The sequence below is a fragment of the Octopus sinensis genome, linkage group LG24, assembly GCF_006345805.1.
Source record: "Octopus sinensis linkage group LG24, ASM634580v1, whole genome shotgun sequence".
Classification (NCBI taxonomy): Eukaryota; Metazoa; Mollusca; class Cephalopoda; order Octopoda; family Octopodidae; genus Octopus; species Octopus sinensis.
The window spans coordinates 22,828,770-22,838,769 of record NC_043020.1 but is presented as its reverse complement, the minus strand read 5'-3'; the positions used below and the strand labels follow the sequence as shown (position 1 = coordinate 22,838,769).

Genomic DNA, 10,000 nt, shown 5'->3' with positions numbered 1-10,000 from the left:
AAATCATGTGGTTGGGAAGCAAGCTCCTTATCCATACAACTATGCCTGCGCCTTAGCAAGCTTCTTATCTACAAAGCCTCTCCTGTGGTTTAAAATGTATATTGTTTCCCTGGTGGGGAATTGAACCCAGTTCTCTGCGTGACAGGTGGGGACACTTACCACTGTGAAATATATGCCTGGGCTTGTGCGTGCATGTGTGTGTGTGTGTGTGTGAGCTTGTGTGTATGTGTGTGTGCTTGGGTGTATGTGTGTATGTACATGTGTGTGTGAGTGTGCATGTGCCTCTGTGTGTGTGTAAGTGTGTGTGCACATGTGTGCATGTGTATGCATGTGTGAGTGTGTGTGTGTGCTTGTGTATGTGCCTCTGTGTGTGTGTATGTGTGCACATGTGTGTGTGTGTGTGTGTGTGTGTGTGGAGGGGGGTAGGATAGCGAGAGGAGGGAAGGGGTGGGAGGAACATGGAAAGAAAAACACAGAAAGAAAAGAGGAAAATGCAAAAGGAAAAAAACCAGAAGAGATGCCATGAGATTGAAGGAGACGGTGACCGATAAGGAGAGAAAGGAGAGAGAGAGAGATGGAGATAGAGGGAGGGAGAGAGGGAGAGAGGGAGAGTAATTAAAATCATGTAATTTCACTGATATAGAATTTGAGGGTCACCATAAGATAAGAAAATAGAGAATATATATATATATACAATATATATAATATATATATATATAGCCTATATATATATATATATACACACATATATAATACGTCTGCATGTATACACCATACATGGCCTCATACACATAATACATATATATATATATATATATATATATATTATCTATATATATATATATATATTATATATATATATATATATACACATATATATAAACATATATTATGTGTGTGTGTACATATATATATAAATATTCAAAAGTACGTGTGTTGTTTAAGTATCAGAATCTGCTGTTTTTTTTCATTCAAGAAAAGAAAAAATCACTTTAACCCTTCAGAATTTAAATCGGTCATAGCCGTTCATATCCAGCTCAAATATTCTCCCCCGGTTTATGTCTAAATCAGCCAGATCCAGCACCTTGCACCAACCCTACAATGTCATTCTAAAAATAAACAATCTCATTATTGAAATCTCAAAAGGGACAAGTTAATTAATACCTGAACAATTCAAAATAATGTGAATAAATAGTGAAAAGACAAAGAGGTATAGTGTTAAAAAACACATATATGCAGGTTCTTTTATATATATATATATATATATATATATATATATATATATTTATATATATATCCATGTATGTATATATATGTATATATATATATATATATATATATATATATTTTATTTATTATATAGAAGGAGCTTCTACAGGACTAGAACTGTTTCATTCAAGAGAAATCTTCAGGAAGCTTCCTGAAGATTTCTTTGAATGAAACAGTTCTAGTCTGTAGAAGCTCTTCTATATAATAAATTAATTTTACTTTATGTATTGAGTACCTTATTTACTGTGGTTAACCCCGATCAACCCGGGACCTACATATATATATATAATATTTATATCTATATATATAGATATATATTATATATGTATATATATATATAATATATATATGTGTGTGTGTGTGTGTGTTGTGTTGGTGTGTGTGTGTGATGTATGTATATATATATATTAAATGCTGAGACCCCCTTTGATCATGACTGACCATGGTATTGCACCTACTGGCACAAGACTGGGCAATGATGTTTAGGAAGGCCAGCAGTCGCACCATGCATACCGGCCTCCCCTCTCCATGCCACCAGTGTTATCCAAGGGAAAGGCAAAGGGGTGACTACAGCTTGGCACCATATGATCTCGCAACTCATTTTTAAAGCTGAGTGAATGGAGTTAAAGTGAAATAAAGTGTCTTGCTCAAGACACAGCACGCAGCCCAGTCCGGGAATCGAACTCACAAACCTCAAGATCATAAGCTCAATGCTCTAACCACTGAGGCATATGCCTTCACTATATACACACACATACATACACACATATATATATATATATATATATATATATATATATATATATATATATATAGTTGTGGCCTATGCCAGTGTTGTGTAAATAGTACCTGTGCTGGTGGTACGTAAACACGTAAACAGTGACCAAGACCTTTGGCGATATACAATGCTTGAGAAGACCCTACAAGCCAAGTGAGATCGTAGTTGAGACTGATCCTGGTTCTATGTAACTGGGATCCTTGCTGGTGGCACGTAATTAGCACCCACTACACTCTTGGAGCTTTTGGCATTAAGAAGGGCATCCAGTTATAGAAACGATGGTAAATTAGATTGGAACCTGGTGCAACTCCCCCAGCTTACCAATTTTCAGTTAAACCATCCAACCCATGCCAGCATGGAAAAACGGATGTTAAATGATGATGATGATGATGATGGTGATGACAATGATTATGATGATAACAGGCTTCTTACAGTTTCCATCAACGAAATATACTCACAAGGCTTTGATCAGCTTGAGGCTATAGTAGAAGACACTTGCCCAAGGTGTCATGCAGTGGGACTGAACCTGTAACTATGTGGTTGGGAAGCAAGCTTCTTGCTACCCAGCTATGACCCTGTTTATTTTTATTTGTAAGTTTTCATTTTTTACAAAATTAATTATTTTCTGAGAAAAAAATTTGTAAAATACCACAAAAAAATATTTTTAATGATTGTGTAAATATGAAAGAAAGAGAAGGAGAAAGAGAGTAAGGGAGTTGGAGAGAGAGAGAGGGGGGAGAGAGAAAGACTGAGTGAGAAGTAGAGAGAAAGACTGAGAGAAAGAGAAGGATGGAGATACAGTGAGATAGAGAGAGATAGAATGAGAGATAGAGGCAGAAAGACAGAGAGAAAGAAGGTGATGGAGACTGCAAAATAGAGTCAGAAATAGAGAGGTAGAAGGAGAGAGAGGAGAGAGAGGGAGTGAAGGGTGAAAGAGAGTAAGGGATACAGAGTGAGTGAGATAGAGAAAAAGAGAGAGTGTGAGACAGACAGATAAAGACAGATAATAGATAGAAAGATAGATAGACAGATATATATATGTATATATATATTACTCTTTTACTCTTTTACTTGTTTCAGTCATTTGACTGTGGCCATGCTGGAACACTGCCTTTAATCGAGCAACTCGACCCCGGGACTTATTCTTTTGTAAGCCCAGTACTTATTCTATCGGTCTCTTTTGCCGAACCGCTACGTTACAGGGACATAAACACACCAGCATTGGTTGTCAAGCGATGTTGGGGGGACAAACACAGACACACAAACACACACACGCACATAGATATATATATATATATAGTATATATATATATATATATATATTATATATATATATATATACATATATACGACGGGCTCTCTTCAGTTTCCGCCTACCAAATCCACTCACAAGCTTTGGTCGGCCGAGGCTATAGTAGAAGACACTATCCCAAGGTGCCACGCATGGGACTGAACCCGAACCATGTGGTTGGTAAACAAGCTACTTACTACACAGCCACTCCTGCGCCTATATATATATATATATTATATATATATATATATAGGCGCAGGAGTATAATATATATATATTCTAGCAAAAACTGTCCGATGAACGGCAACGGGAAACTCAGAGTAACATGTTTTGTTGAATTTTTTTCTGCTTTAATAAAGTATATATATATATATATATTATATATATAAATATATATATAAATATATATATGCAGAGAGAGAGAGAGAGAGATAGAGAGCGAGAGAGAGAGAGAAGAGAGAGAGAGACAGGGAGAGAAAGAGAGAGAGAGAAATTATAGGTTTTGCTGATTACAGACAGATAATGATGGTTATCTTGGTTTAATACCAAGAAATTTCTCTACATTCAATAAATTTTTAATTAGAATTTCTCTGTGTTATTTAATAAACATAATATTTCACTTGTACACAACTGCATATGTGCACACACACACACACACACATATATATTGGGTATGGTAGATGAGTTAAGCAAACATTTAGATTCAGAAGAATATGGTACCTAAGTCGAAGCACCAGAATTTAGTACGGTATTATCCATACAATTTCAAAATAAGTGGATTAAAATCAAAATAAGCAACAAGGATATCCAGAGGTAATGCAGTACTATCGTTTAAAGCAACTCCATTTAATTGAACAATGCAATCATTCGAACAGGTGGTCAGTAGTGACGCCTGCTGGATTCAGCTGCTCTGCATTGATAAAGGGCAAATACCCTGAAACTAGTCTGCATATGCCTGACCAGCAAGGGGAAGCAGCTGACCTCTCCTGTTCGAAGGCTATAATGGACACAGATTTGAGTGTCACATAGCTAGCTAGAGGCGATGGCCTCTTGGAGTTAATCAACGGCAGCATTCGTCCTATATTTCTGGACTGTCATGTTAGCTTGGCGATAACTATTGATATCCAGTACTGCTGCCGTAGTCTCCTTCAGAGAGACTTAGAAACATGCACACATGCATCCATACACATACATTCACACACACATACATTCACACACACATACATACGCACATATGCACGTAAACATACGCAACACACACCGCTATGCACACGCATACACACACACATGCTCACACTGACATGCACACTTATACATACACACACAGACACATACACACATACATTTACACACACACAGACACACATATGCACACATATCTACAGTCACACACAGACACACATATACATACACACATGCTCACACCGACATGCATACACATACATACAAACACAGACACACATCCGCACACACATGTACACACACAGACACACATACACACACACACACGTGTACACTCACACACAGACACACATATACACACACACATGCTCACACCGACATCCACACATACATACACACACAGACACACATACGCACAGACACACATACGCACACACATGCACACACACACACTCACAAAGCTATGATCACACATACATAAAGCTACATAAACACACAGACACACACACCTACACACACACATGCACACAGCTAGTAAAACAGATACATAATGCTACATAACATACAAGACTAACATATATAAACACATACATACAAGCACACACACACACACACACACACCTATATACATACATACATATGCATACACACACACACACACACAACACATGAAGGAAGCGGTGGAGCTTCCATTGAGGAAGACTACTGCAGGAAATGGGGTGGTCGGGGTGGGAATGGGGTGTTGTGCAATTGTTGGAGTGATTTAACCCTGCCCCCACCCCCCACCTTTCTCACAGACAGACAGGAAGTTGTGAAAATTGAGCAGGGGTGGAGCAGTGTCAGGTAGCGGTGGTGGTGGTGGTGGCAGTGGAGATAATGTTGGTGATTTGGTGGTGGTGATAGTGTTGGTGGTGGTGGTGATGATAGTAAAGGTGGTTGTGTAAGTGGTATTAATATATTGTTGTTGTTGATGCTCTTGGTGATAGTGGTGTTGGTGATAGTGTTGTTGGTGGTAGTAGTGGTGTTGGTGGTATAGTGGTGGTGGTAGTGTTGGTGGTAGTAGTGGTGGTGGTGGTGGTAGTGGTGGTGGTGATAGTAGTGGTGTTGGTGGTAGTGGTGTTGGTGGTTGTGGTGTTGGTGGTATAGTGATGGTGGTAGTAGTGGTGTTGGTGGTAGTGGTGTTGGTGGTATAGTAGTGGTGGTAGTGTTGGTGGTAGTGGTGTTAGTGGTATAGTAGTGGTGGTAGTGTTGTTGTTAGTGGTGTTGGTAGTAGTGGTGTTGGTGGTAGTGGTGTTGGTAGTAGTAGTGTTGGTGGTAGTTTTGGTGGTAGTAGTAGTGGTGGTGGTAGTAGTAGGGTAGAGGTGGTGGCGGTGATGGTGCAGTAAGTGGTTTTAACGTATTGTTGTGGTTGGTAGTGGTTGTGATGATGGTACAGGTGGTGGTGTAAGAGGTGTGAATGTGCTGTTGTTGTTGCTAGTAGTGTTAATGTGTTGATATGGTGATGGTGGTGGTGGTGGTGATGGTGTCAGCGCAGAGGTTGTGGTTATAGTTGTAGTTGTTGTAGAGGATGGTAATGGTGATGATGATGGTGCTGTTGTTGTTGTTTTCTTTTCTCAAACCTGCTTCGATTGAGCACAACCATTCTAACCATGACCAACCTGACATTGTATAACAAGGAGGACAATGTCAACCAATGTGTTCTTGTTTGTTAAAAAAATGGTGGTATATGATTTCAGAGAGATTTGACTGCTATTTCTAGCAGGTCCAAAGACCACAGAGAGACACTTCTGGTGAGAGTTATGGTGGTGGTGGATGTGGTAGTGACGATGAAGAAGGGGCAATAATAGTGATAATGATGATGATGGTGGTGGTGGAGGTGTTCAAGTGGCTATTGTGGTGGTTGTGGTAGTAATGCTGGTGGTAGATGTGGTGATTGTAGGGATAATGCTGGTGGCTGCAATGGTTGTGATGATAGTGAGGCTAAAAACTGGAGGTATCAGTGATGGTAGTGATGTAATATATATAATTTCTCTGAAAGACAAAGGCTGCAGCAATATTTCCCGTATTTCAATCAACTCAGAGTGGAGCCCACAAGCAGGTAGTTCTGAGAGGAGATTCACATGCCAAACATAGCTGGGTGTTTTACAACATTGCTTTCATTAGATTTTTCAAGGAAGAGAGTCAATTAGTAAGATATGGGAGCCAGATCCAGTATATCTGGTTTTATGAAAGCTGTCCTGATAGTCATTAAGGATGGGGAGAAATTCAAGGCTTTTGGAGTAGGCTGTTGTTAGTGGCTGTCTCAGTCACTCTTGGAAACACTCACAAAACAGAATATAGATCCAGATGACTCAACCACCCTAATGTCAGCTGGAGAGTGAGTAGCTAAAACAGTGTAACAGCCCATATATATATATATTATATATGTGTGTGTGTGTGTGTGTGTGTGTGTGTGTGTGTGTGTGTATATATATATATGTATACAGTTAATCCAAACATGAAAACACAAAGAGAAAACATAACAACGCGAGGACGTGGAACAAGTAGTGTTATTGGACGCTCAGGAAAGGAAAGAAAAAGGCGGATTTAATGTTTTGAGCAGAGCTCTTCGTCAGAAACATAGGAAAAGGAAAGATCCAAAGAAGAGAAGACGAAGGAAAAAAAAATCGCCAATGGTTCACACGCGGTCATGTATATGATTAAATGAGTGCTCAACACCGTATTGGTGGATATAATTTCTTTATTTGTGAATTAAGGCTATCATTGGTTTCATGTACAGAAAATGGAGGCAAACATCTTTCTCCGTGTGATCGGCTTGAAAAATTGTTAAGACACTAGGATATTTTCCTACTTTTCTTAACATGAAAACCAATGGTAGCCTTAATTCACAAATAAAGAATATATATATATACTATATATAATATTATATATATATATATATATAAGATATATAGTATATATATAGGGAGAGTTTACGAAAAAACTAAAGATGAACACAGGTGGTGTACAAAACAAACAGATGTATTAGTATAACGCTCAGGAATAGAAGAAGTCTTTTATATTTCGAGCCTACGCTCTTTGACAGAAAGGGACACAGAAGAAACATATATATATATATATGTATGTATGTATTTCGTATTCAAGGCTCTGATAAAGCTATAAAGTTTTACTCAGGCACTCCACTATGAGTGCACTGAATCCTGTAGCAGAAACAGCCGTAAGCTAATGAAGATCATAAGATGACTGCTTATTCCTTTGTCATCTCAATTTCATAGATGGTGTTAAAGAATGATGATGATGATATATATACATACACACACACACACACACATCTCACTACCACCCACAAAACACCACCTACACATACATCATAAACCATACCACCACCAAAACCACCACCACCACCACCACCACACCACCACCACCACCACCACCACCACCACCACTACCACCATCATCACCAACAACACCCACGCACAGACATACACACCCACACACACACACACAGCCTATATACATCTGTGTGTGTGTGGGATACACCACTCCACTTAATAACACCACCACCCACCCACCCACTGTCACCAACCACATTACTGACAATTTTGCCCTTTTTCTGCCCCTGATTAGATGTCACCAGACTACAAGGTTTATAGGGAGTTGTTTGGAGATTCTAAGGAAAGAACAACAGCGTGTGTGCATGTGTGTGTATACATACAAACACACATACATATACACACATACATACACACACATAAATACACACACATAAATACACTTGCATATACCAACATTATATGTATATAAATCCGTGTATATGTGTGTGTGTGTGTGTGTATACATGTGTGTATTTGCATGAATATATATATGTCTACCGCTCGCTCTTTCACCTCCTCTCTCTCCTCTCTCTGTATATATACATATATATTATAATCTATATATATATATAATATATATATATTATATGTATGTATAGTATATATATATTATATATATATAGTATATATATATATATATGTATACCTATATATATATATATATATAAATATATGTATATATATATATATTGTGTGTGTGTGTGGTGTGTGTCGTGCGTGCGCGTGCATGTGTGTGTGAGTGTGGTCTGATGTCTGTGTATACCCTACACAAACACACCTCACGTGTATACACCACACACACACGTGTATACACATACGCACACACATACAAAACTACCCACCCCACGTTCCCCATACACAACTACCCTGAAGTGACAAAATATCACAACTCCCTACTTAATATCAGTTTGGCTGAGAGAAAGGGATCCGGGGTGGGTGGGTGGGTCTGAGTGGGTAGGTGAGGTTGAGGGGGTGGGGCGGTGGTGGTGGTGAAGGTTAATTAGACATTTATCTCAAGTGAGGCAAAATGTCACTGTATATACTACACCTAACCCAAGCCACCCCTAATTCACCTCCTCCACTGCTCCCACCCCATGGTGGTGGCGGCGATGGTGGTGTGGGACTTATTCCCTCTCATTCAGCTCCCTGATTTCCTTCTTTATTCTTTAAGCTTTTACTCTTTTACTTCTTTCAGTCATTAGACTGTGGCCATGCTGGGGCAATGCCCCCCCCCAAGAATTTTTAGTCAAACAAAATTGATTCCGGAGTAATTTACTTTTTAAGCCTGGTACTTATTTTATTGGTCTGTTTTGCCAAACTGCTAAGTCACGGGAACATAAACACGCCAACACTGGTTGTCAACCGGTGGGGGTTGGGTGAGAACAAACATGGACACAAAGACACACACACATAGATATATACATATATATATAACGGGGGAAGCTTTATGAAAATAAACAAAAGACGAAGGCAGGTGGAATACAAACAAACAATTGTATTAGTATGGCGCTCAGGAATATAAATAAAACAAGTCTTTTACGTTTCGAGCCTACGCTCTTCAACAGAAAGATACACAGAAAAGAAACACAGAAAGAAACAAGGAGAGAAAAAAAATGTGTGCAGAGGCTAGCGAATCAACATGGTGATCTCAATATATATATATATATATATATATGTATATACAGACATACACACACATATATATATTCTTATATTTTTTTTACTTGTTTCAGTCATTTGACGGCGGCCATGCTGGAGCAAAGATTTTAGTTGAGCAAATCGACCTCAGGACTTTTCCATCGGTCCCTGTTGCTGAACCGCTAAGTTATAGGGACGTAAACACACCAACATTGGATGTGAAGTGATGGCGGGAAGACAAACACAGCCATACAAACACATACACACACGCACACCACCACACACACACACACGTGCACACACACGCACACACTCACACACACACACACACACACACACACACACACATATACGATGGGCTTCTTTCAGTTTCCATCTACCAAATCCACTCACAAGGCTTCTACTGTATAGCCTGAGTCACATGACTGAAACAAATAAAAGAATAAAAGAATATGTTTGTGTGTGTAT

General features: G+C 38.9%; 1 protein-coding gene across 1 annotated transcript in view; it reads right to left on the bottom strand.

The window, feature by feature from the left end:
- Nucleotides 1–8,164, bottom strand: part of LOC115223783 (histone-lysine N-methyltransferase SETMAR-like) — an 18,937-nt gene extending 10,773 nt beyond the window's left edge. Inside the window, 1 exon segment of the mRNA XM_036512884.1 lies at nt 8,160–8,164. The gene's annotated coding sequence lies outside the window, so the exon portion shown is untranslated.
- Between the last annotated feature and the right edge of the window lie 1,836 nt (nt 8,165–10,000).